Here is a 24910-nt window from a genome sequence, read left to right on the forward strand (position 1 = left end):
AATGGTAAACATATACGCTTGTAGGGCGGCCCAAGGTCATCACAAGGTCAAATAAACAAAATCATTATATTTTGATAAATATTTGACGATGTACAAATTTCGTCTAATACAGTTTTTCATATAATTAAAGGACACAGGTGGCAATAAATAATTTCGTGAAATTTTTGGAACGAGAAAAATAAATGATAGAAAGGAATAAAAATAAAATTTGGAGCAAGAAATTTGCGGGGAAAAAAATGTTTGGCAATTTCGAGGGATAAAGTGTGTTTGGGGTTAAACGGCAGGAATAATGCTCGTTGAAAATTGGGTTATGGAAAATTTATTTACGGGGGCGGGGGTCAATTCCGGCGAAGCGCGCGACCGCATCGACGTTTGTTAATAGCCCTCGTTAATGAAATCGGCGCAACATTGTGTTTCCGGCTGGGCCTAGGAAAATTATGCGGGAATACTATACCCGCCTACTATCTCAGCCTCCGCGGTATTAATTACGTTTCAAGCCCCCTCGTTTGTCCGCGCGAAACCACGAATGAAAGTCAAGGACTCGCTCGGTTTTATCAAATTCGCAACTCCTACAAAATCTCTCGACGCACGTAAAAAAATTTGCAACCCGTGCAAAAATTTCCAACGCATTGAAAAAAAAACATTTTCAAAACCTCCGAAGAGCCCGGAACATTTCACATTTCGTGCTAGAGAATTTTAATGAATTTGCTGCAACCTGTGCGAAAATTCCTAACACACTGCAAATTTTTCGGGGCCCTGAAAAAATACCAAATTTCAAATAAATATATTTTGCGCCAAGCAATTTTAATTAAATCGCGTTGCATGAAGGATTCGGAATTTTTCTTTGGCCGAATTTGCGTATTTATTTATGATAATGTGCGCCCAATAAATAACAACGACAGGCATGTTAAGAAAATGTCGACAGCAGAACCCACGAGTTAAATTGTACTGCGTCGTATTATTTGCATTTGCATAATAAAATACTGTTTCATATATAATTAATGAACAGTTATTTTACATTACAGTTACAAGAAAGCAAAATTAACGAGGATATTGATTCTGGTTACGGCTGTCCGTTCCAATAATGCGTTCGGCCATGTATTTGTTTAATAATATCGAACCTGCTCATCTGTTGCGGCGTGCAAAAATTTTATTATAATTCGCCCGACTCATTAATTTTTCAGTGATCACGTATACGGTCGACTTTCAACGAAGTCAATATTCGTATTTTATATTAATTACGCGGCACAACAAATTTTCACATTTTTCCCTTGCATCAACATTCGCTAAATTATTCAGCAATATTTTAACAATGTTTATGCATCCACAATGACGCATAAATGGGTATCATTTTACTCGGGAGAGTCTGCGGAATCAGTTCCCACGAAGCACATTTGCACACCTTTTGCAATAAATCCGGAAAAATGTGCTGAATAACGAAACGTCAATTTTTGAAAAGAGTCAAATATCTCAAAAACGACAGCTGACGCGTGAAAACGGTAATGGAGATACAAAATTTTTGTAATATTGTTATTTTTGAAGATTTTGATGTTTCTGGGGCCTGAGAAATTTTTTAGATCCTATATGGCGGAAGTTAGTGGGAATCCGGAGGCAGATGGGTGTCAATTCGAAAGTCCTTGGCGGAAAGATGGCGTCAGTTTCTCTTAAAATTGGAGGCTTAGAAGCCGGCTCGCGTTCGAGTCGGGCCAGCTCTATTTTCTCGGGCGATCGAACGGTGAATAGAGAGCTCGTAATTCACGTCGCGGGAAATTAATTAATTACATCAGCTTCGTTCGGAGCGGGCCGATCGATACTGAAAATTATGTGCCTCGATATGACAGCGTGCAGCCCCGCGTCTTCCAGAAACATTTTCCGCGGAAACAACTTTTCCAACTTCGCTCCATTTTCTTCCCATCATCGAATTTATCAATCCAAAAAGATCCCGCTCCCCCCACTCCGATTTTTACATAATTAGTCCGCCAACAATAAAATTTTAAACAAACTGCCCGAGCCATTAATTAGGTTGAAATTTACCGGCCAATAAACAACTTGTGGCGATAGACGGCTATTGTTCACGAGAGATTGAAGAATTAATTTACAGAAAGTTGTTAATGATTTATAGTTCAGAAACTTTATTAAGTAATTGTTATTTCAGGAATAGGAAATAGGTTAGGAGTTTAGAAAAAATACTATTCAAATTTTACTGTACAAATTCAGTGCTGTACCCCCACTCTGATAGCATAAGTTTATGGTGGGGGGGCGGGGAGGAGCCTAAATACAGTGGTGGGGGTAACACTGCGACCTTGAACGATAATTCCGCTTCGTTTCGTAACCAAAAAACAGAAGTCCCTAATTCTTTTACGATACTTTCTACACTCGTTTATTTATCGTTTAGTATTACTAAATAATTTGTATCCCAACAATTTTTACAAATATGTTTATAACAAATTCCGGGTCGGAATGGAACTAAGCCTGCTTTTCAAACAAGGCTCCACGGTAATGATTCTTGTTCCAAACAATTATTTTTCCCATTAGTCGACAAAAAGTCGACAGTGGACAGTCGGTGCTACAAATTCGGATGAGACGGAGCAGCAAGGCGGACAAATCGACGGAAAACGTAGCGACAAGCGGGGTATCGTATTTTTCTCCATTAAAAGTAATTTTTCTCCGCTAATTGACAAGGTAACGTGGCGGTGGCAAAGGTAAACCGCGGGCAAACATTCTTAACGAGACTTTCGCTCGGCTCGGTCGCTAAAAATACAGAAAAATCGCCGACGGTATCTTATCGGTGTCGTTATCTATCGGGAGGAACAGTGCTCTCCGGCGACACATTTCGCCGTGCGCCATTGTTTGTTTTGCCTTCGGTTTCCAATAAACCGAAGCGTTCCCTGAAAACAAGAACCGCGTCCAAGGAATCTTAGCTCTCTAGCAAAAGATACGTACCGCGATCGAATTCGTTGTTTTCGTAATAACCAAACACGGGAAACCACGATGGAATTAATAACGACGAAAATAAACGGACCCCGGGGACGACTTATACAATTTTTCCAAACGCGAATCTCGGTTAAATAATTTCCAATATTGTGAGCACACTTCGCCCAATTTTATTTCATTTTCCATTCAGAGAATTTCTCTCCTTTTATAACAATTTTTACGTTGCTCAGGATTATTCACGACTTTTAGCAATTTTTTAACAAATCTTTTTAAATTCTCGTGAATTTTTCCACTGTTTGTCGTGTAAGTACTTCTACAGCAAACCCGTGAAATATTTATATAAAACCCGGAGAATAAAAGAATCGATAAGATTTGCTAAAAATGTCTGTATGATCAAATAAAAATTATTTTCGAATATATGTCAGCGTGACTCGACACACTTTGGAATCCACATGAAAAAACGAGAAAAATTTTGGGTGTTCCTTCCCACACGTGATAACCAACGCAATATCAGCGGAACGTAAGCTGGAAGGGATCCAGATCGCGGAATATAAATATGCGTCGAGTTGTGAAATTTTTTTTCTTCCACGTGGGCGGTGAATTACACAAGCGTGCGGGTCCGCTATAAATATTTAATGTTGCGGGAAACGATCTCTCTCTCTCGTCTCGAGGGGAAAAGCCTTATCAGTGGCCGGTATCAATTTTCAAGAAATTCCAAATGGCTCCGGAACGATTATTCCAATAGGTGCAATTACTTCCGGTGAATAATGGGCTCATCTGCTGGACCGTTTTCGACGCGGAAAAGAAACAGTAATAATCATTATTAGAACCCATATCTCACGTTTTCGAGCGGAAAGAATTAAAACCGACCCGGGTATTAAAAAGCAAATTGCTTGGACCGAGACCGTGCTGATATATTGACAACCACTGACAAAGCACTCAAGTTTATTTTCCTTAATGGCGTCCATAAGTTAAACAGAAAATATAAAAGATAATTTATCAAAAGTTTTCCATTCTTTACAACCATTGACCCAATAGAAATTTATTTTAGCGTAGTCCTAAACCCTACAATATTTTAAATGGACTGCAAAATTCTTTCCTAGCGCCTACAATTTTTTTCATTGATTCCTAAAAATTTTCTGACATCCTAGAACCCTTGCCCATGGGTAACACAATTTTTCTGAGACCCTACAATTTTTTTTGGTCACTATAATGTTGTATGTGGGATGTAAAATCTTTTCCTGGTAGTCCTAAACCCTACAATTTTTTAAATGGACTGCAAAATTTTTTCCTAGCCCCTGCAATTTTTTTCATCAATTCCTAAAAATTTTCTGACATCCTAGAACCCCTGCCCATGGGTAGCACAATTTTTCTGAGACCCTGCAATTTTTCTTTTTGTCACTATAATGTTGTATGTGGGATGTAAAAATTTTTTCAGCCCCTCAAAATTTTTGTTCACTGGTCTCGACGGATGAAAAATGATATTAAAGAAATTGTTCCAAAGGTTCCTACTATTTTTCAATTTTTGTATGGTGTGAGTGGGAGAGGATGGCTGATTTCGGAGTGGGGTAAAAAAATGAATTAGAGGGGTAGCAAGCAGGAGGAAAAAAATTGTTCTTCGAGTAGAAGTTCCAGGAGGATCGATGCATCATAGAAACACCGGGTAAAGTGAAAACCGAGAGAAACCTCCCATGTGGGAAGAGAGAAAGGTCGTGACAGATTATATTGTGGAAGTTCCGCGACCATGACGGAAGAAGCAACTAGTGTCGCACGCGGTTCTTCTGCTGCGCGAACCGCAAGGAGAATCAGAACCACTTAGCCACCGTGAACGTGTAATTTGTTTGCAAGATAAACGTCCAACAATATTTCGAAATCGCCATTACTAAACTACGAGCCCCCATAAAACACCAAAACCTCTCTAGAAAACAACAAGCAAACAATTTTAACATTTAAACGTTTAAACATTTTAAAAAATTTCTGAAAATCCTGTCCCAAATTTCCCCCACCACTTTCCGTAAAAGAATGATCCGAATCTCCAGTCGATTCATCGGTGGAAATGAATTTTGAGAGCGACAATTGTGAATTAATTTGAACAATATCGGGAATACGTAAATAGGGGGATAATAGAAAATATACAAACGGGTCCGTCATGCAAATTAATGTAAAACACGGCGTAACGCAGAGATCGAAACTCGATGGACCGTGGAGTTTACAACGCTGCTGTTGCCTGTGCCGAATATCGACAGGATCGAGAGGCAAAATAGCAAACGCGCGTGTACGCGCAATAAATATTTGAACCCGCGTTTCAATCATCAACGGGATCCAATTTATCGGGAGAGAGCCGTATCGAAAATTCCCTTCCCCCCTTTTTTTTTCCTACGAATAAACGTCAACGACCCAATGTGATTAAATGGAACAAAGATGGAGGGGGAAATAAATTAATCCCGGGCAACGAGGATCGGTGTTGTATTATCGAAAACCGCAACCGCTGAATAAACTGATAGTTTATTTAATTACCACGCCCCTCGCCGCCCCCCGCCGCTCTGATTCTGTTTGCCGATTAAAGTGTACCAACGGCTGCTGTGATTCTTTTTCCTAACGTTTAGCAAATTAAATTGTGTACACATTCTTTCTGTAAATTAATCAGAATACCGTATATTACGTTTTTATGATTTTTTCACGATGTGGTAGTCGGATTTTCTGTGAAGATTGCTCAAATTGCTTCAACTCTATTTGAATTGTAGTTGTCTTCCCGCCTTTTTCTTCTTTCAAGATGGAGGACAGTATGGGAGACTAAAATATTGTAAAAGATTCACAGGACTTCAAATATATGCTGCACAAGATTTTATTAAATTTTCTTATTTTTGATATACTATTAATAGATTTTTGTAAAGCTCTACAATTTTTTCATGGTGTGGAAGATTTTTTCTCGAGGTGTACAATCTCCTCGCGGACTGTACAATTCTTTTCTATATCCTACAATTTGAGTTGACAACTTTAACATTTTTTTCTACACTCCGTAATCCGTGTTGAAAGGCTTACAATTTTTTTCTAAATCCTACGATGTGTGTTGAAAGTTGTACAATTTTTCCCGAAGCCCTACAACTTTTTCCACTGCAGCTACAAATTTTGGGGGATACAATAATTATCTTTTTTAGTCTATCTACTTTTTGCGCAGCTTCTACGATTTTTGTTTGTGTCCAACAACATTTACCCGAGGTAAACACTTTTTCATTTTTTTTTTCCAGGCTACAATATTTCCAATCTGTACAATATTTGTTTTTTGGATATCGTATTTTTTCCGGGTCCTACAAATTTTTAGAGCTCTGCAATTTTCACACTGGCTTCCACAACTTTCGTTGCAGTGTTTACAACTTTTTTACAGCTGAAATTTTTCTAGTCGCTACAATTTTTTACAACAGGCTCAACAATTTTCTAAGGCCCTAGACCCTTCGCCGAGGGTACCGCAATTTTTTCTTAGGGCCTACGATTTTTTAAGTGAAGTGTAGAATTTTTTCCTAGACCCTACACAATTTTTATTGCGGTATTCATTTTTCTGGACGTCGCACAGTGGGCAATTTGGACAAAATCGGATTCAAGATCAAGGAACTTTCGATAGGAATGAGCTAGAGCGATGAAATTTTTTTTAAATTAAAGCTGAAACTCTGTAGAATATGGGAAAAATAGGGAGATTATTACCATCCAATCATTTCAACGAAAAAATGACTTCAATAAGTTTTTGTCACAAAAATCTATGTTTTGCAAAATCCTGAGGTCGTAGACAAATTTTGAGACCAGATTTGAAATCAGCGTGAAAAAATCTATGGGAAATGATGTGTAGCATGTTAAAAAACAATTTTTTCCGCGCGTGGTATCGGAAAAACTAAAATTTTCTTGAATTTGTGCGCGTTTAACGAATTTTCTCGATGTTAAAAAACGTTCGCACCACAATCTCTCTATTTTTCCCATATTCAACAAAGTTGCAGCTTTCATTTAAAAAAAATTTCATCGCTCTACCTCATTCCTATCGAAAGTTCCTTGATTTTGAATCCGATTTTGTCCAAATTGCCCACTGTGCGTCGTTCTCTCAAAAATTTTCCCACGGGATTGTGAAGATTTCTCGGAGCCCGTCCACCGAATGATCCGGCCCTGATCCATCGTTTACCCTATCCTGCCAGTCCACCTCAACTATCATCAACGGCTGGTCTCTCTCCTCGGCATTCTAATCGTCCCGTTCCGTCCGCGACTCCATATCTCCGCGGATTCCCGTTGCGTTTTGCGGCGGCACGCCATCATATCCCCGGCCCGATATCTCTGTAATTTGACTCGTGATACGAATAACGATGATACCGCCGGCAGCTCCCGGGGGCACGGTGTTTCCCCGCGTCGGCACGGGAATACTTGCTCGAATACTTTCGTGAAATGGAAAGTTATTTTCACCGGTGACGCAAGGGGCCACCTGTTTCGATGTCGCCGCGCGCGAGTCGCGCGAGCACGCCGCCGTCTTTTTCTGCGGCTGTTTGCACGCCTCGAAAACCGTCTCGGAAACCGGTTCCGAACGGGTCTGCACACCCGGGAACTCTGCCCACGAAGAAGACGAGCAACCGGTCGCCTGGGCCGCTCGCGACCGCCAGCGGAATATTCTGCGTCTAATATTTCATCGGACCGGTCATTACTCTTCCCACCAGTGACACTGCCCAGCTAATAGATTGACGGCCACTTATGAAACGGCTTATACAATTCTGACCCCCGTTAGCTCAATTGTACCAAACGTTCGCAAACATTCGATCGTTAATCATTGAAACCGTCTGAAAACCGGCTGGGTGTCGCTTAAACGCGTTCTCGGACTCTTGTGAAACTATTAAAAAATTACTCATGCTTGTCGAACGCTGCGAATAGTTTCACACGCGCTCTCGATGCCACGAACACTGTAGCAAATTGCCTGTGACCAGAAAAATAGCAAAAAAGTATTTGTCGAGTATGTGACATATAAAAATTAGATGGGACTTTAAGAATTTAGAAATTTACCCTGTGTCTTCGTACTCGTGACATTTTTCCGATTAGAACGAGTACAAACACGGCACACTTTGACGCGCGAGTGCTCGCGCAAATCGTGTCCAAAGAGACCGTTCGGATAATCGAGGGTACACCGAGTCGTAATTTGAACAGGTCGACATGATCCGAACCATGTCGTGTTTGGAGTCGTTTGAACCGGAAAAATGCCACGAACGTGATCCTGCAAGTATCCTGAAGAAATAACTCGAAACGAAAAGAGTAAACCTAATTGAACATCGTTCGTATAGGAATATTATCTGTTGAATGCACCGGTAAGAAATATTGGCAACGAGGAGAAATTAATATGTGAAATAGAAAGTGTAGAGGGAAGTGCATTGTGCAAGAATTTTAATTGACGAGCAGCGAGTATTTTGCGAAGCTGCTCGAAGGACGTGAAAATGGTGAAGGCATCGGGTCTAATGCTCGAGGAAAATGTTACGTACAAAGTAACGTTGCCGCGGCTGGTAACAGTCGGTGCCGCGAGCACAACACACACTGCGAGTACGTAGCATGTTTAGTTTACAGGAAGGTACGCTCTGATTGCCGGTTTAAAGCCAGTTTCTATTGACAATAGCGTCGTTCTTGCCGGCGAGACCGACTTCGCACATCTTCTCTCGCGGCACAGACCGACGCTTTCATTTTCAATCAAAACAGAAAGAAACAACATCGGTCCCGCTGTTCGATTACAATCCACGCGAAAATTTATTGGCTCGCCTGATCGCTACCTCGCTCAATCCGTCTCGAGAGCCTGAACAAAAATTCAATTGGATCATTAATTCTTCAACAGCTAATATTTTTGAGAATGAACTATTGCTCCAGAGGTTCCACTATTCGGCGAGTGGAAGTGGGAAATATGATGTCACGAAAAACTCCGGTCCACGTGTAATGCTCTAAATATAGTGATGGTACATAGTCGAGCCGGCATGCCAGCCGATGTTAACAAAATAAAGAAGGCCGTACGTGTCGATCCTGCTCGATCACGCACACACATTCTCCGGTCGCGGGAAGACTATGATTCATGCTCGGGGATCGAGGGGAACACAGCGCAGGCAGAGGCGTGCCCGCGCAAGAACCGATTCTCACGATCTCAGGGAAGTTAATGAGCGCAGCCGCTGACAGGTGTTGCAGCCAGCGATGGTACTGATCCAATATTTGTTGATCCTCGTGCCCGAGGAGGGGAGATTTCAACAATGTCAGACGTGATGTAATTTTCTTTTGTTTGAGCACAAAGAAACAAAGACTCCCGAGATACCGCAATGGGATCGCCGATGCTTTTATCTTTATTTATCCGGGCTTGTTTGGCCAGCGACCAGGTGCCATTTTCTGCTCGCGCAAAGGTACACGATACAAATATATAGGTAAAACATTGTAAGTCAAAAAATCAGCGAGACATTTTTCACTGCCAGCGGGAAATTAGGAAAAATTTTTTTAATGGTATTTCGAGCGTATGCGAGAGCCAATCATTTTGCAAATTTGAGGAGCGGGAGTAGGCTGCTGCGTGTTTTTCAGATCGGTGAGAATTTTGGCGCTAGGCATCGAGGTTCGGGGCCAATTACCCGGCTATTAATTAGCGGGCCGGTGTGATCGAATGGTTTGCGATCACCCAGTACGTTCACCGGTACAAAAATATCTCGGTTCGGCCTATGTCTGATCGATACTTTTCACCCACGTATCGACAGCAGCACGTGCGAGGGTATTGGACCCATTTGCGACCGTGGTCTCTCCGCGTACACACGCGAGCCTCGTCGGGTTCGAGGAACCAGACGAGCAGTCATTTCTCGGTCGGCCGTATTACGATAAAGCCGTGTAAACTATACGTACATAGAACGGCCGGCATTTTTACGCCCACCGAGTGCCCCGGCTATCGTGAGCCCGACCAACAAAGTTCCTTTGTGCAAACACGTCGCTATTAACGCTGCAAATAAACCTCCGACTATCCCCCACCCGCAACCTTCGAACAGTACGAACACCACTGCTCGAACGTAAAATCACCTCGAAATGCTTCAATATTCTTTTTTATCTAGCATTTCGGTGAAACTGGTCGATAACCTTATCGAAGGCATGCGCGTGCCGCTGCTGCTGTCTGCTAATTACTGGGCCAGATTCGGTCGAACATGTTCACGCTTGAACCGCAGCATTTATTCCAATTATTTCACCTTGCTCGAACACTCCGAATGGCTCGAACAATTGAATTTCCATCAGCTACCTTGAACCCCTGAACTTTTGAATTCTCGCTTGAGCCTTTGAACTTTTGAATGTACGCTTGAACCTTCGAACTTTTGATCGACGGCTTGGATATTTGAACTTTTGAGTAGCCGCCTGGGTCATTGAACTTCTCTATAGTGGCTTGAACCTTTGAATTTTTAAATATCAGCTTGAACCGTTGAATTTTGGAGTAATAACTTGAACCCCTGAACTTTTGAGCGATGGCTTGGATCTTTGAACTTTTGAGTAGCCGCCTGGATCATTGAACTTTTCAGTGCTGCCTTGAACCTGTGAATTTTGGAACACCAGCTTGAACCTTTGAACTTTTCAATACTGGCTTGAACCATTGACCCCCTGAACTCTGAGATACCAGCGTGACCTCCTGACCCCTTGCGCCTTTAGATGCTTGGAACTCTTGAATACTAGCTGGAATCGTTGAACGTTTGAATTCTCGAGTACTAGTGTGAACGTTTGAATATTTGAATCACTTGGGACACTTGAAATTTTGCATACCAGCGTGGGCATTTAGAATTCTTCAAACTTTCTCGATCATTTGAATTTTTCCTAGCCTATTGAAAAGGTCCCTGAGTTTTTGAGCTAGTTCGATCGGTGAAATTTCTTTGAAATTTTTATATTGCGTAACACAGGATGGTAGATAGCATTTAGCCAGCTAAGAGCAATTTAGTGGGTCACCAAGTTCCATCACGTGCCCGATACCGAGACGATCGAGGCTAATTAATAAACATCGTTGATACCTCTTAATAAGATGACTAATGGGCTCGGAGAAATGTCTGAATAGGGCTTGCTCTCGAGATTAGAATTTCACTTGATATACACCAGGGGGGCACCGAGAGACGAAGAAGTAATTAAGTCCGAGTCACGGAACTGATACACGCGGTTCCATTGAATGCGATCCGCGCGCGCACGCGCACCGCCGTACGTTTTACACAGTTTCTCGGAACGCGAAGGTGAGTAAGAGTGTACGCTCCGGTGTTCCGACGTAATTAAACACGTTAATTGTGCGACGGGTGCTCGCACACGGTTACACGAGATCCCGAGAAAAAAAGGAAAAAATATTTCTCCTCGGAAAATCGCGATGGGCGCGTTTTATGCTCGTAATCACGCGATATCGGTTCATTATATAATTTCCACACATCGTATTTAACAAAATATTCCACGTTTCGTAATTTATTACTGTTCCAGAAAAATTCTTTTCATTACCAGGTGAACGTAATTAATAATTAATCAGTGTAAATCTATTCAGAAGGAAATACAAAATTTGTGCAATTGTAATTGCAGAGTCAAGGTTTGAACCGAAACGAGTTCAACTTGATCGATTGTTCAGCCGAGTTTGACGAGAAATATTTTATTAGTACGCGTGGAAGATACATTTTCGGGTCTGCAAATTCCAAAAATGTGTGCACAGAAAATTTGAAATATAGTAAGCTGTGAACCTTATCAAACCTTCTCAAACATTCTAAAATCAGATCCTAAAGCAACCCAAAAGCCTCGTCAAAGTTTATCAAACGTCACCAAACAGAATTTGGCAAGTCTACGGACTAGAATGATTAATAAACTTCTGTTTCAACCACAACCAAACCTTGACAAACTTTATCAAACGTCTCCAAACAGAATTTGGCAAGTCTACGGACTAGAATGATTAGTAAATCTCTGTTTCAACCACATCCAAACCTCGCCAAACATAATCAAACATCGCCAAACAAACTTCGGAAAATCCGTAACACATTTTCAACAACGTAACATCAAGCGAAGAACGCTCTCTCACTGAAAACCGTGCGAACCATCGCCAAACACGTTGCCCAATCCCAGAAAAGGCGCAAAAATCGCGCGAGGCAACCGCGTGACTAAAAGTTACGCTCGTCCATGATGCAACGCCACCGGCAACTTTCACTGCTCATAATTCCCGGTAGAAACAAACACGAAAGGCGTCGGGCACGAGCGTGCAAAATAAGAAAAGAAACAAAAAAAAAAAAGAAAGAAATCGAAAAAACCCTCCAACTAAAATCGTTCCTCGCGCAGAGACCGTAGCGCCGGCGTCGTTCGAAACCAATTTTGGCGGGCACAGATCGGCGCGCGTCGTTGCCACGGATTCTGGCGCGCAAACGTAAACACCTCGCCGCGCAAATATTATGATTTCGAGACGCCGGTTAATCGTGACCTAGACGCGAGGTCTAGCTAACAGTCTCGGGTTTGTGGAGCGCAAAAACTTCAAAAGCGGGTCGGGTAACTTTCGAACTAAATTTTCGAAAAATTCCAAAAAGAAAAAGGAGGGAAATCACACGGGGGAGTCAGGGTTTTGAATGGAGACTCGCGTGGTGGACATGCGCCCTTGAAATTATCCGGGGGTGCGGGGCGAAGGGCTTTCGGAGCCGGCTTGTGCTCCGTGCGCGTGCCCGAGCGGGCCAAGAGCGCCGCGGGGCGATCTCTCGAGAGGATTCGCGCGGAGATGGTCCCTGGCGCGGGCAACCGGTTCCCTAGAATGGCCGTGGTGCTGCTTGTACTCACCGTGGAACGGTAGGACGGCTGGAGATGCCTGGAGACGGAGAAGGTATCCAAAATGGAGCTCTCTGGCCGTATCTCTGACGGTTCACACACTCGCGAATCCTCCGCACTTTTGCACAACGAATAATAGAACGTGGAAGAACACAATCTCTCCGGGACGAGAGAAACAGAGAAAGAGAAGAAGAGATATAGAGAGATAAAAAGAGAGAGAGAGAGAGAGGAGAAAAGGCACTGGAGATTTCCGGCGCGTGGATCGATGATTTCCGCGCACGCACTATACGCGCCAAGCGATGATGCCGAAGGAACACCGTGAGTGAGAATATCTCTGCTCTCGGGGAGAACGTCAACGTAGGCAGGACGCAGTCGCCGGCTGACACGGGGCGCGGGCGATGGCCGATTTCGAGGTTAGGTTTCCGTGTCGAACCGGTCTCGCACCGGGGGTAAGGTTATAGATCACGACGTCACTCGTTTTCCTGTTGTTTTCCGCACCGGGTGTCTCCTCGTGGGAAGCCGCGTGGACACGGAGGAGTACGCTTCTTCTGTTGTGCGTCAGTCGGGGGTGTCGGGGCACACTGTGTACGCACGGACGCGTTGCGTGTTGCTCCGGAACTGATTCTTCTTCTTCCACTTCTTCTTCTTCTTCTTCGTGGTCTCGTGGTCGTCGTTGTCGTTGTCGTTGCTCTGCTCTCCACTCGCGGGAAAGGTTTCGGTGTGTTTCGGTCGACGACAGCGGCAGTGGAGAGAACAGGCGAAACACGAAGGGAAACAAAACAACCGACGATGAACGAACAGAGAGAGAGAGAGAGAGACAGAGAGACAGAGAACGTGTGCGCGAGCGAACGTGTGAGAGAGAGAGAGAGAGAGAGAACACCACGATAGCCGAGGGAAACAAAGGAGAGACGCGGGCGGGCGCGCGCGCTCGCGACAAAAACTCGGGGACACACGGAGCACGAAGATGAAACGTCGCGCGAACACGAAAACTGCGCGTAATAGATCCGGCTAAGAGTTGTAGGCACGCCACGAGTAGAGGTAGGCGACGCTAAAACTTCGCCACGAGTCGTGGCACGCCACCGAGAGGAGAGGCGAGGGCCGAGGGGCGGCGGAGGGAGCCGAGCGAGACCGCCGAGTAGGGGAGAGGGGGAACGAGGGGACTGCCGTGCGGGGCTGGAGGGGAGGGGAAGCCGACCACTCGACTCACGGCTGCCAGAGGGTGCGGAGAGGTCAGAGGGGGAAATATGGCGACCCGCCGCAGGGACGTGGGGTGATTGAAGCGACCCGATGGGCGAGACGAGGCAGCGGAGGGGAGGGGAACAGGGGAACCGAGGGAGGGGTGACACGCAGCCGGCAACAGCCGACTACGCTCTCTCTACCCGTTCCCCACAGTCGTCCACGAGTTCTCTCACTCTCTCTCGCTCTCTCGCTGCCTTCTCCCTCCATCTGGTCTCCCTCGCTCTCTCACTCTCTCTCTCTCTCTCTCTCTCTCTCTCTCCCCACCGAAGACGCCGCTCCGTCACTCGTCGAGCAACGTTGTGTTCGTGTATCGGCACACGATAGACCACGCTGTGTGGCTCGTCGAACTCTATACGGGGTGTCTTTCGACTTACGGACGAGGATCACTCGCCACGATGGTTCTCACGCGCGCCAAACCTTCCGCTGCTCGTCGTCGCCATTCCCAACCAGAACTGATTAAGGGCCCGGGATACAGTGACTTTTCAATTAATAACTTCCATTCACAGCCTCCAGTCACAGACTTCTCATCCTTGGTCTTGAGTCTGTGACTAAACTTGTCGCATTTGTTGCTCCGTGTTATCGACATTACGAATTCTGACGACCAGAAACGCGCTTCAAGTTTCCGGCTTTGTTTCGCAGAGAATCAGGACGAATTGTAGCTCAATTTGTAGCTCGAGATATTTTCTGGTCTCGACTTCATCCAGAACACTCATCCAAAGGCATAGAAATGCTTGGATTCGACGGCATGCACATTTTTGGCCCACTTCGAACGATTGTATTACCAAAAGTCTGCATAGTCTCGTTAGCTCATGATCAGCGCGCGCTAGATTGAACATTCCTCTTTCGAACGAGCCCTTTACCTACGACAAAATATTTTTATTTAAGGACGAGAACTTGGAGCACGTGAAACCATTTTTTCACGGTAATGTAGTCACTCTATCTTATCGCGAATCTACGGAGACCGGCCCCTTAAGGGCCCGGGATAGTCATGTGAATTATTAATTAATAATTTTCATTCACAGCCTTCGGACACAGACTCAAGATCCGTCTTGACTAAACCTGTCTACTATGAATTCTGACGCCAGATATTCATAATTCAAGACTGCAGCACATTTCCCAATTTTTTGGTGAAACTTCAGCTCGGCAACTCGGAAATTTTTAACTTTTTATTATATGATCTTGTACATCTCGACGAGAAAGTGCCAAAAATCGAAGTTTCAAGGGGAGGAATTCGCTGGTTCGAAGGCTATGCGTGTGTAAAGTTGACAACACGCTAATTTTCGGAAGACACGTCTTGCAACTCGATGCTGCCGAGCACATGGTTACTTCGTATTCAGGCCGGGATTGATGAGACCATTGAAGGGAGCTAAACTTTCCGGGTTCCTCCAGGTCTTCCTACGTTCTTCTAAGTCTTCTAAGTCCTTCCGGGGCCCTTCTCAGACCCTTTTAGGTACCTCGGAGTGTCTTCAGGTCTCGGTGAGGTCCCTCCAAGTCTTCCTAAGGTGTCCCCAAACATTTCTGGTTCTCTCCAGGAGCGTACTTTCCACGCCTACAATTTCTTTCCGAGTTAGTCTAGGTGTTTCCTCTTTGTCATCGAATATGACTTCTGTATGAAAGTTCATTTCGCTCCGGGGACAAAGAGGCGCAGTATACATTCCGTTTGCGCAGCGGCCCATAATTCTCGGTGATCTCAGCGCAAACGTCGGCGGGGCTCGCGGGTAATGTGGGTATTGTCTGGTCGGGTCTCGGTTTCACGACACCCGTTGTATAGCCGTGCACATGGTCGCATAGGCGAAAAGAATATAGGAGGCGAGCAAGGTGAGAGCAACCGAGAGGGCACGATGAGGGCCTGAGAAAGAATGGGCGAACCGGAGAGAGAGAAGGAAGGGGCGGGAGAGAGAGGGGCCGCGATGAAAAAGGACGAGAGGGGGGCGGCGGGGAGAAAGGGGAAGGGCGGGAGGGGAACGAACGGAAGACCTTGCACAGCGTGGCTCGGAGCCGCGTAGAAAACGCCGCTTTGTGTCGGGGTACCCGGCATAAGAGAGGAAGTACAGGTCTAAAGGAAAAGAAGGCCCTCGTGCGTCTCCGCTTCTGCTCGCTGCTCGCTGCTGCTGCTGGCGATCCGCGCGCCTAAAGGTCTTCTCACACGGCTCTCCCTGGAAGACGACCCGACGCTGGCCAACGGATGCCCGATATTTTTCCGCAGCTTTCCTCTTCCACGTCCCTCCCACCATCCACCGTTCCAACCCGTCCAGAAACCAGCATCCCCTTGCAGCCCGAGAAATTGGAACGAGACACGAAAATGCACGCCTAACCCTTCGTGTCTGCAGCCGACACCTTTCAATTTTTAATGCTTTTCCATCCCTCCGTGGAGGACTTGGACTCCTTTCATTTTTGAGGATCTTTGTTTGAAGCCACAATCGGTTGTCCCTGAAATTCTCGTTTCTTGCAACGGTCATATAATGGGTGCTATTGTAACAAATAAAATTATTTCTGACCGCTTTAGATTTGTAATTAATTTAATTTAGTAATCATTTTGATATTCCCCGTGTTTATCTCTACTATTTCTCAAATCTTTTACAATTGCGTTTAATTCGAGGTTGAACTTAATAAAATTGTAATAAGAATTGCTACATTTTGACTGCACCGGTACTTCGGAGTACCGTCAGGACATAAAGGGTTAATTCACGGTGCAACAGATGCAACTCTCGTTCCCTGGTTCCCGACGGGGTCGTTCTAAGATTTTACTCAGTCGATTCCTGTTTGTAAATTTAATAGATGCGGCACTGAAGCGGACCGGAAAACTGCAAGGTTAAATTTGGAGAAAAAGTTATGTAAATTCAAAGGAAAATTGTATAAATTTAAGCAAAATAATTTGTTTAAAACGTGGGATGGTTGGAACAGGCACGTTGCACTGAGATGCGCAACGTGGACGGTTCTTAACGCGAGGAAATATTTGAAGAAAAAGTTATGTAAATTCAAAAGAAAATTGTATAAACTTAAGCAAAATAATTTGTTTAAAACGTGGGATAGTTAGAACAGATACGCTGCAGTGGGATGCTAGTGGTCGCGCAACGTGGACGGTTCTTAACGCGAGGAAATATTTGAAGAAAAAGTTATGTAAATTCAAAGGAAAATAGTATAAACTTAAGCAAAATAATTTGTTTAAAACGTGGGATAGTTGGAACAGGCACGCTGCAGTGGGATGCTAGTGGTCGCGCAACGTGGACGGTTCTTAATGCGAGACCGAAGGCAAAGAAAGCGAAAAAAAAAAAAGCAAAATGAACGGAACGCCACGTTACGCGCCGCGTAGTAAGAAAACTGCATCGGACTAAAATAAAAGGCGAAACCAGTGTGCCGGGTTTCTCGGAATTCACGGTCACATCGGCGATGTGCCTTAAACGCCGGCACGTATCGGCCGATTATGCCTGAAAACTCATTCGTTAGGTTTGCGCGGCAGTTACATAAAACTGCGCGGGTATCGGTGTTGCGCAACTACTATCGCAAAATGGCGGCCAAACAACGTACCCGCACGAGCATTCTGTTTGCCGAAAATTGTGTGTTCGAGCCCCGGATCGCTCGCTAAATTTTCGCGACTATTTACTGGCACGGTTGTTGCAGAAAATTTGCTGAAAAACATCCTGAGTGACTCTTGCGTCAATATTTTTTTAATTAGTCAGCCTTTAATAGCTTTTATTTAATATTGCAAAGTAACTTGGTTCTGGGTAAGTTTTGGTAGAGCAATGTTCAAAAAATTGAGTTTATACAGTGAAAATGAGAGATATATGTAAAAATGAATCGTGTAATGTAAGGGGAAACAATTGGGAATAGAGGTCGAAGGGGCTATTTTTTCTGTCACTGTAAGTTTATTATAGTTATCGAATTCCTTATGATAGGGTGCTGCTGAACCAACTGCTTTGACTTGATTCAACACTTGTTGAACATTGAGCCTTACTATGCACTTTGCCAGTCATTTTATACAGTCATTCCATAATTGTAAGTCTCACTATTATTACACACTCATTCCTCACAACCTTACACCTCCATACACGCATGGAAAAATGTTTAAACTCGACAGTTTACTAGTTCCTAAATTAAAAATACCACTAGACTAAAAATAATGAGAAAAATAACAAAAAAATTGGTTGGGCTTCTATTCGAAGAGCGGTTTGAAATTTTTACGGATTAAAAGGGTACGAGGAACGTCCGTTTATGTTATGGGCGGAAATATAAAAATTAGTTTTGATTGGAAAGAAATAAATTCGGAAGATTGGCGATGGAGTGTTGGTATAATGATCGAAGTGAGGGAACAAAGGAAGAGTCCGGTGTGGGTGCACAGGCGAATAGCACGGCCCTGGGACGCGCCTGCATGGGAACATACCCACAGGATCCTGCTCACCGCATACACAAAGGACGAGCCACCTTTTACGCGTAAACCCGTGCCGGCCGGATCGTATTCGCGTGCGCACACCATCAAACAGGTTTCTGGATGTTCCCTCCTGCACTAGTGACGCGCTATAGCGCTCAGTATGAACGTCCTCGAGCTCTGCCAAATTAGGTTCTACTTTCCCCACTCCCAATCCTGTCTAATTAAATTTGCTTCGCATTTACAGTCACCGCGAGATCCGTCCACGCAAATTTCCGAAAGAAACAACATTTTCCGATCGACCTTGAGCTCTGTTAAACATTAAATCATTATTCCGAAGCTTGTCTCTCCGTGAGAAGATTTTTCAAACAATTCCCAAGGCGGCTATGATTTTCAGAAACGCAGGCAAATAAATTCGAATATAATTTGAAAAACAATTCGGAAATGAATCGGAACGTGGCGAAGGGCCAACGCCGATAAGATATATTTAAATGTATGCGCGCTCAAATATTTGAGGAATCACCACTGTTTGAATATTCAAAGCGGGACTATTAAACATTCGAGTAGTTCCCAGTCCTAATTGAAATGCACAGCCATACCTGCGACGGGATTACGAATCGCAAGGAGGGTTCCACAGGTATATTTTTCGAAAAATATACGAGCGGCCGCGACACAGGTATCGCAGTACTCCGGCAGGACGCTGTTCGGTCGTTACTTTCCTTCCGAGAACCGAGTGAGTTATTTCTACCTGTATTCCCGGTCGCATCCTGGCCCAGCGTTCCTCGGGACGCGGTGAATTCGTTATTTCCAGAAACAATGTCACTTGATTACGACCAGCAGACCTAGAGCCACTTCTACGATCACCATCCAACTCCGCATGCAACTCAAAATTTGGAAATAAAAATTCCTTTCCAAGATGCAGACTCGAAGCCCCCAAGCTGAAAAATTGGCGACTTTATAAATTCGTTTAAACGAAAGTAATGCACGCACCGATTTCTAATTTGGTGGTGGTCTTCAGGAAAGTCCCAAGAACGCACGCAATTTTTTTCACTCGAAAATAACAACTTCTGCCAAAGATATAAAATTTTTTCTTAACAGGGACTTCAAGACCCCCCGTATTCAAGCATTGACAAATTGGCGCCGTTTGCGAATTTGTTTAAACAAAAGTAATGCACGCACCGATTTCTAATTTTGTGGTGGTCTTCAGGAAAGTCCCAAGAACGCACGCAATTTTTTTCACTCGAAAATAACAACTTCTGCCAAAGATATAAAATTTTTTCTTAACAGGGACTTCAAGACCCCCCGTATTCAAGCATTGACAAATTGGCGCCGTTTGCGAATTTCTTTAAACAAAAGTAATGCACGCACCGATTTCTAATTTTGTGGTGGTCTTCAGGAAAGTCCCAAGAACGCACGCAATTTTTTTCACTCGAAAATAACAACTTCTGCCAAAGATATAAAATTTTTTCTTAACAGGGACTTCAAGACCCCCCGTATTCAAGCATTGACAAATTGGCGCCGTTTGCGAATTTTTCCAAGCGAGACCAATGCACGCATTAATTTAAAATTTTGTACACATCTTTGCGAATGTCTTGGGAGCACTCGCAAATTTTTCCACAGAAAAATAACAGTTTTTGTCAACGACAGAAATGTTTTTCTAACACGCGAATTTCAAGACCTGGTCAGAAGTGGAAAACTTGGCCATCTTTGTGAATTTTTTGAAACCAGAGTAATGCGCGTACTAATTTAAATTTTGTCGTGCTTATTCGTGAATGTCTTGGGAGTGTACACAAATTTGTCCACTTGAAAATAACAACTTTCAACAGAGTTACAAATTTTTTGGCGAGACCGCTTTTTCCCACTCGGATGAAATCAGCTGTCGCGGTTCTCAGGGACGAGAAATAAATGAAAAAATGTTGCATATGCATGTCCATAAAAACCATGTGAACTAAAACAAGCGAGAAGGGCGTGGAAGTCGAAAACCGTCGACTGTAGAATAAATTTCATTTTTGCCACTGAATGCGAGGTCGAATAGTCTTTTATCTCGCAAATTTGGAGACTATTTGAGTTTCATGAAGCGGACTCATGAAAGCCGGGCGTTCGCATAAATATCCGAGTCTGTAGTCTACTTAGGCCGCGACACTATGTAGCTCTAGACACGGGTTCAGAATTTCGCATAACAACAGGCCGTCCCGTTACATCGAATCGGCGATCGATGCGCGTGATACAGAAAAGTTTAATTAAACCGGTGGGGGAGGGGGGACGCCGCGTGCCTCGTGCCCGGGCTTTAATTACCGATAAATTGGTAACATTATTACGATGTTAGCGGGCTCGACGATATCGAAACTTCATTTTTCAAACCTCCGCGGGATCGCGCAGCCTTCCGATAATTCACTTATCGCGGATCAGAGGAGGAAAAACCGGGACTACTGTGCGTCAACGGTAATCGAGGCGCGTAGGGGGGTCTTTAAATGATCATTTCACGCTGGACAAGTCCGAAAATACACGTTACCCACTCTGCACCGTGTAACGACTATGATAACGCCTCGTTCAGCATGATGAACCGCCTTCGAGAGCCATTACACTGCTGGGGGGAATCGATCGTCGAAGAAAATTCAACCCAAGTGTCGTTTCCGGGACGGAAATAGACTATTGACTGCGCATCTTTGTGCGAAATTAAAATTCTCTGCCTCCGTTGCAACAAACCGGAGCGAAATAGCTATTCATAATTAATAACTATTTTTTTCTGCTAATTTTTCAATCCCATGCAAAACTTCAAACCAGCTGAAACCTTCAAACTAGGTAAAACTGTTCCCCGTCGACGAGACCTAAAAATTGCTGAACATAAATGTTAAATTAAATTGCAGTGTCACCGCAAGATCACAAATCCCGCTGAAAAGCATAATAGCAAGCATTCTCTGAATAATGTTAAAGCTTTTTAAAAACATAATAGCAATATTCTCTACCTCCGTTGCAACAAACCGAAATAGCTATTCATAATTAATAACTATTTGTTTTCTCTAATTTTTCAATCCCATGCAAAACTTCAAACCAGCTGAAACCTTCAAACTAGGTAAAACTGTTCCCCGTCGACGAGATCTAAAAATTGCTGAGCATAAATGTTAAATTAAATTGCAGTGTCACCGCAAGATCACAAATCCCGCTGAAAAGCATAATAGCAAGCATTTTCTGAATAATGTTAAAGCTTTTTAAAAACATAATAGCAATATTCTCTACCACCGTTGCAACGAACCGAAATAGCTTTTCATAATTAATAACTATTTGTTTTCTCTAATTTTTCAATCCCATGCAAAACTTCAAACCAGCTGAAACCTTCAAACTAGTTTAAACTGTCCTCCGTCGACGAGATCTAAAAATTGCTGAGCATAAATGTTAAATTAAATTGCAGTGTCACCGCAAGATCACAAATCCCGCTGAAAAGCACAATAGCATTCTCTGAATAATGCTAAAGCTTTTTTAAAAACTGCGGATTTGCAACCTTTTAAAAATCGTTGCTAAGAAGATTAGCGAGTTGAAAATAATCTCGTACGTAGGAATATGTTTAACGAGAGCCTCCCGCGACACTGTAATCTGAGCGACGTAATAAAAATGGTAAGAAATTTTCGTTGAAAAGTATAAGGATTTCCGGTGTAGCGAAAGGGTTAGCTGAAAATGATTCTATGTGCGAACACAGTTTAATGAAGGGGCTCTGTAGGTCGTTCCACTTTCTTCGCTTTTCCACGCAAGGTGGGAGACAAGGCTGGAGCCCATATCTCACCCGGTGAAACGCTAAACGCCGCTTTCAACGTGCGAATTAAGATTTATCGCGCGCGCCGTTTGACCGAGAAGCCTTCCCGCGCGGCTCCGTGAAGTCACGACGAAGACTTATGAGTTTTAACTACCAACAGACCGAAGGTTGCTGCGCCGTCTATGTATTTTCGCTGGCCTTATCAGCTGTGCAAGACCTCTTCGGTGCCTCGCCGAAATATTTCGCATTTCGGTACACCGACGATCGAAATCGCAAGATCCTCGGTTAGAAACTGGCGATCTTCAAACTACCGTAGCTCCTTAACGAAAAATCACACGGGCGTCCACCCTCGCGCGTTTCGAAGCGCAAAATCTCCACTTTCATCCCCGTAAATTGCTTTTTCCTGACAAAAATTTCTACGCTCGCGGTTTCGCTAGAAAGTCAACATGGTACTCGGTATTATCTCGATAGAGTAAACTCTTGGTCTAGGTCGGATCCTCGGGTCCGTGCTTGGACATAGATCGTGTAGGGACACTACTCTTTACTGACCTCACCGACCGTACCGTGTTTAGTGTCATTTTAATTAGAATAATGTCAGAAGTTGACGAAAGTCCCATAATAAAATAGTGAAAAATAAAAAAGTTTTGTAGTTGAATTAGTAGTGGTCACAGGGTTATGGTTACTACGGGGTATGCCCCCCAGTGGAGGGGATAAGCGAACTGACTAAGATCGTACAGCTCCGTCCGGCTTAGATCTGGACTTTACTGTAATCCGTATTTGATTCTACAATTTTCACTGAAAGTGCCATAACTCGGATACAAAAAATCGCAGATGAAATTTCGAGGGTTCATTTTGAAGGGGAAACTTCAATCTTCAGTCTCCGTGTGGTGTGAATCGCGACAAAAATTTTCTAAAATCCACACGCAGGCTTGAATTCGCAAAATTTCCAAAAACGTCCATCTGTCACTTTCCCAGTTGTTGTGATACGGAAAAATTTTTTCGGCAAAAATAACTTGAAGGAGTCGAAAGTGGAAAGTTAATTCTTTCAAATGAGCCTAACTACGTTGTTCCACGATTTTTCTTCAAGATGTTACAGTAATTTGAATACACCAATTGATCTAATTTCGACGTTTCAGCCTGCACAGTAGCGGCGAGTGAAAATAGGGTAAGTGTTGAAGAGGAGAGAGCACTAATTTCCAAGGAGATTCCTCGGAAAGTCCTCTTCGAGTTCTCATTCGAAGGGAAAGTGTTCCACGGTAGCTCGTTCGGAATCTTCCCAGCAACTGGACCGTGTAGGAGACGCGCAAGAAACGGGGGAAGTAAAATTAATCTAAATTAAGTAATCGCCTCTCCCCCCGGCTGGCTAAGAAGGTCGATGCCTAAACGAGGCGAAGAAGGCTCGGCGTCGCCCATAATCGTTCCCTTCCTCCGTCTCTTTCCATTCTTAATAGTGACATAGTGAGAGAGAGAGAGAGAGAGAGAGAGAGAGAGAAAGTCCCCTTTTGCTCTCTCGGCTTGGCGGTCCGTTCGTACGGTATGCGCCATCTGCTATCCGTCTGCTGGTTAATTAATTGACCGGCTTGTCCTTCCCTTCACTTACATTTCGCTCTTCTTTCGCACCGCGCCTCGTCGTCGTCGGTCGGCATTGCGATAATAATAAATTCACAGTGGCGAAACGGTCCTTCCCGGTGGCTAGACGCGCGCGCATCGATCTTCTATGATCACCCATTAATTATGCCAGCACCGCGTGTCCTCTCGCGAAAATGATGTATCCGTCCCCGTCCGGCCGATGGAAAATTAGCTGCCACTTCGGATTCGACCTGTGTCATAACCAGCCCCGTTCCCCGACGAATACGTCCATTTTTCAAGCGACCAAAGTGTAACTATGAACGCTGGATGCGCTGGAAGTATCAAACCAGATACCGAGGACTGTCACGGTCACCGACTTCTGACAGTCTCGCAGAGCCGAGGACAATGACTCCAATTGTCACTGTCACGGTACTGACTCTCGTCGCACTTGTCACCGAAGATTAGATTTCCCTAGGTTCGCAGGTTCCCCACAGGTCACAGGAAGTCGGTTACCAAGCATGATGAACACCTGATCAAAGATAGTCCTCGATTAGGTTTAAGACACTAAGGATCTTGCCATCGTAAATCCCTAGGGACCTAAAGCAACCGGAGGAGGACTAGGTTACTCCTAGTGTCAACAATTAGCCACCAGGCATGACGAACACACGGACATCTCGAAAACAGTAGTCAATCATCAGCATGCAGTCAAAGAAGACTGAAAATACTAAGGATTTGTTACCATAAATCCCTCTGGACGTAAATCAGCCAAAGAAGCTGGCACAGCCTCGTACAAAAAGTTAGCTACCAAAGATGATAAACATCCGGATTACCAAAAAGACCCATCTCGAAATAAACAAGTACACAGTCGACGAAGATCCAAGCAGAAGATACCAAGGATTTGCTACCATAAATCCCCAGGACTCTAAATCACCCAATGAAGCGTGCGGTCCAGTGCCAAAAGTTATCCGCCAGAGATGATAAACACCTGGATTCCTCTAAACCGGTGCTCAATCATCCTCCCCGCGTACAAATTCAAGAGATCCAAGATGAGGACATCAAGGATCTGTCATAAATCCCGTGGAACGCGATCGAGGAAGCCGGCAGCCAGCTTCTGAAAGCTATCCACGACGGACACCCGCAATTAGGTTCATAAATCGCGCGGCCGAGCATCCGGCGAATATATTCGGGAAACGAGTGCACGTTAATTGCAGAGGACAAGGCGATCACGAGAGGTCCGGCGTGATACGGAGTTAATTAACCGACGGTGTCAAACGGTGACG

At 44.1% G+C, this 24910-nt stretch overlaps 1 protein-coding gene across 7 annotated transcripts in view; it reads right to left on the minus strand.

Annotated features, from left to right (window-relative positions):
- Positions 1 to 24910, minus strand: part of Heph (polypyrimidine tract-binding protein 1 heph) — a 427542-nt gene that overhangs the window by 321249 nt on the left and 81383 nt on the right. For 2 of the 7 annotated variants that reach the window (XM_076796831.1, XM_076796822.1), the window contains exon 1: positions 12721 to 13772. The exons of the other annotated variants lie outside the window; for them this stretch is intronic. The gene's annotated coding sequence lies outside the window, so the exon portion shown is untranslated. Of the gene's footprint in view, positions 1 to 12720; positions 13773 to 24910 lie in introns of those variants that run through there. 7 annotated transcript variants of the gene reach the window in all.

Source organism: Halictus rubicundus, chromosome 11, assembly GCF_050948215.1.
Source record: "Halictus rubicundus isolate RS-2024b chromosome 11, iyHalRubi1_principal, whole genome shotgun sequence".
Lineage (NCBI taxonomy): Eukaryota > Metazoa > Arthropoda > Insecta > Hymenoptera > Halictidae > Halictus > Halictus rubicundus.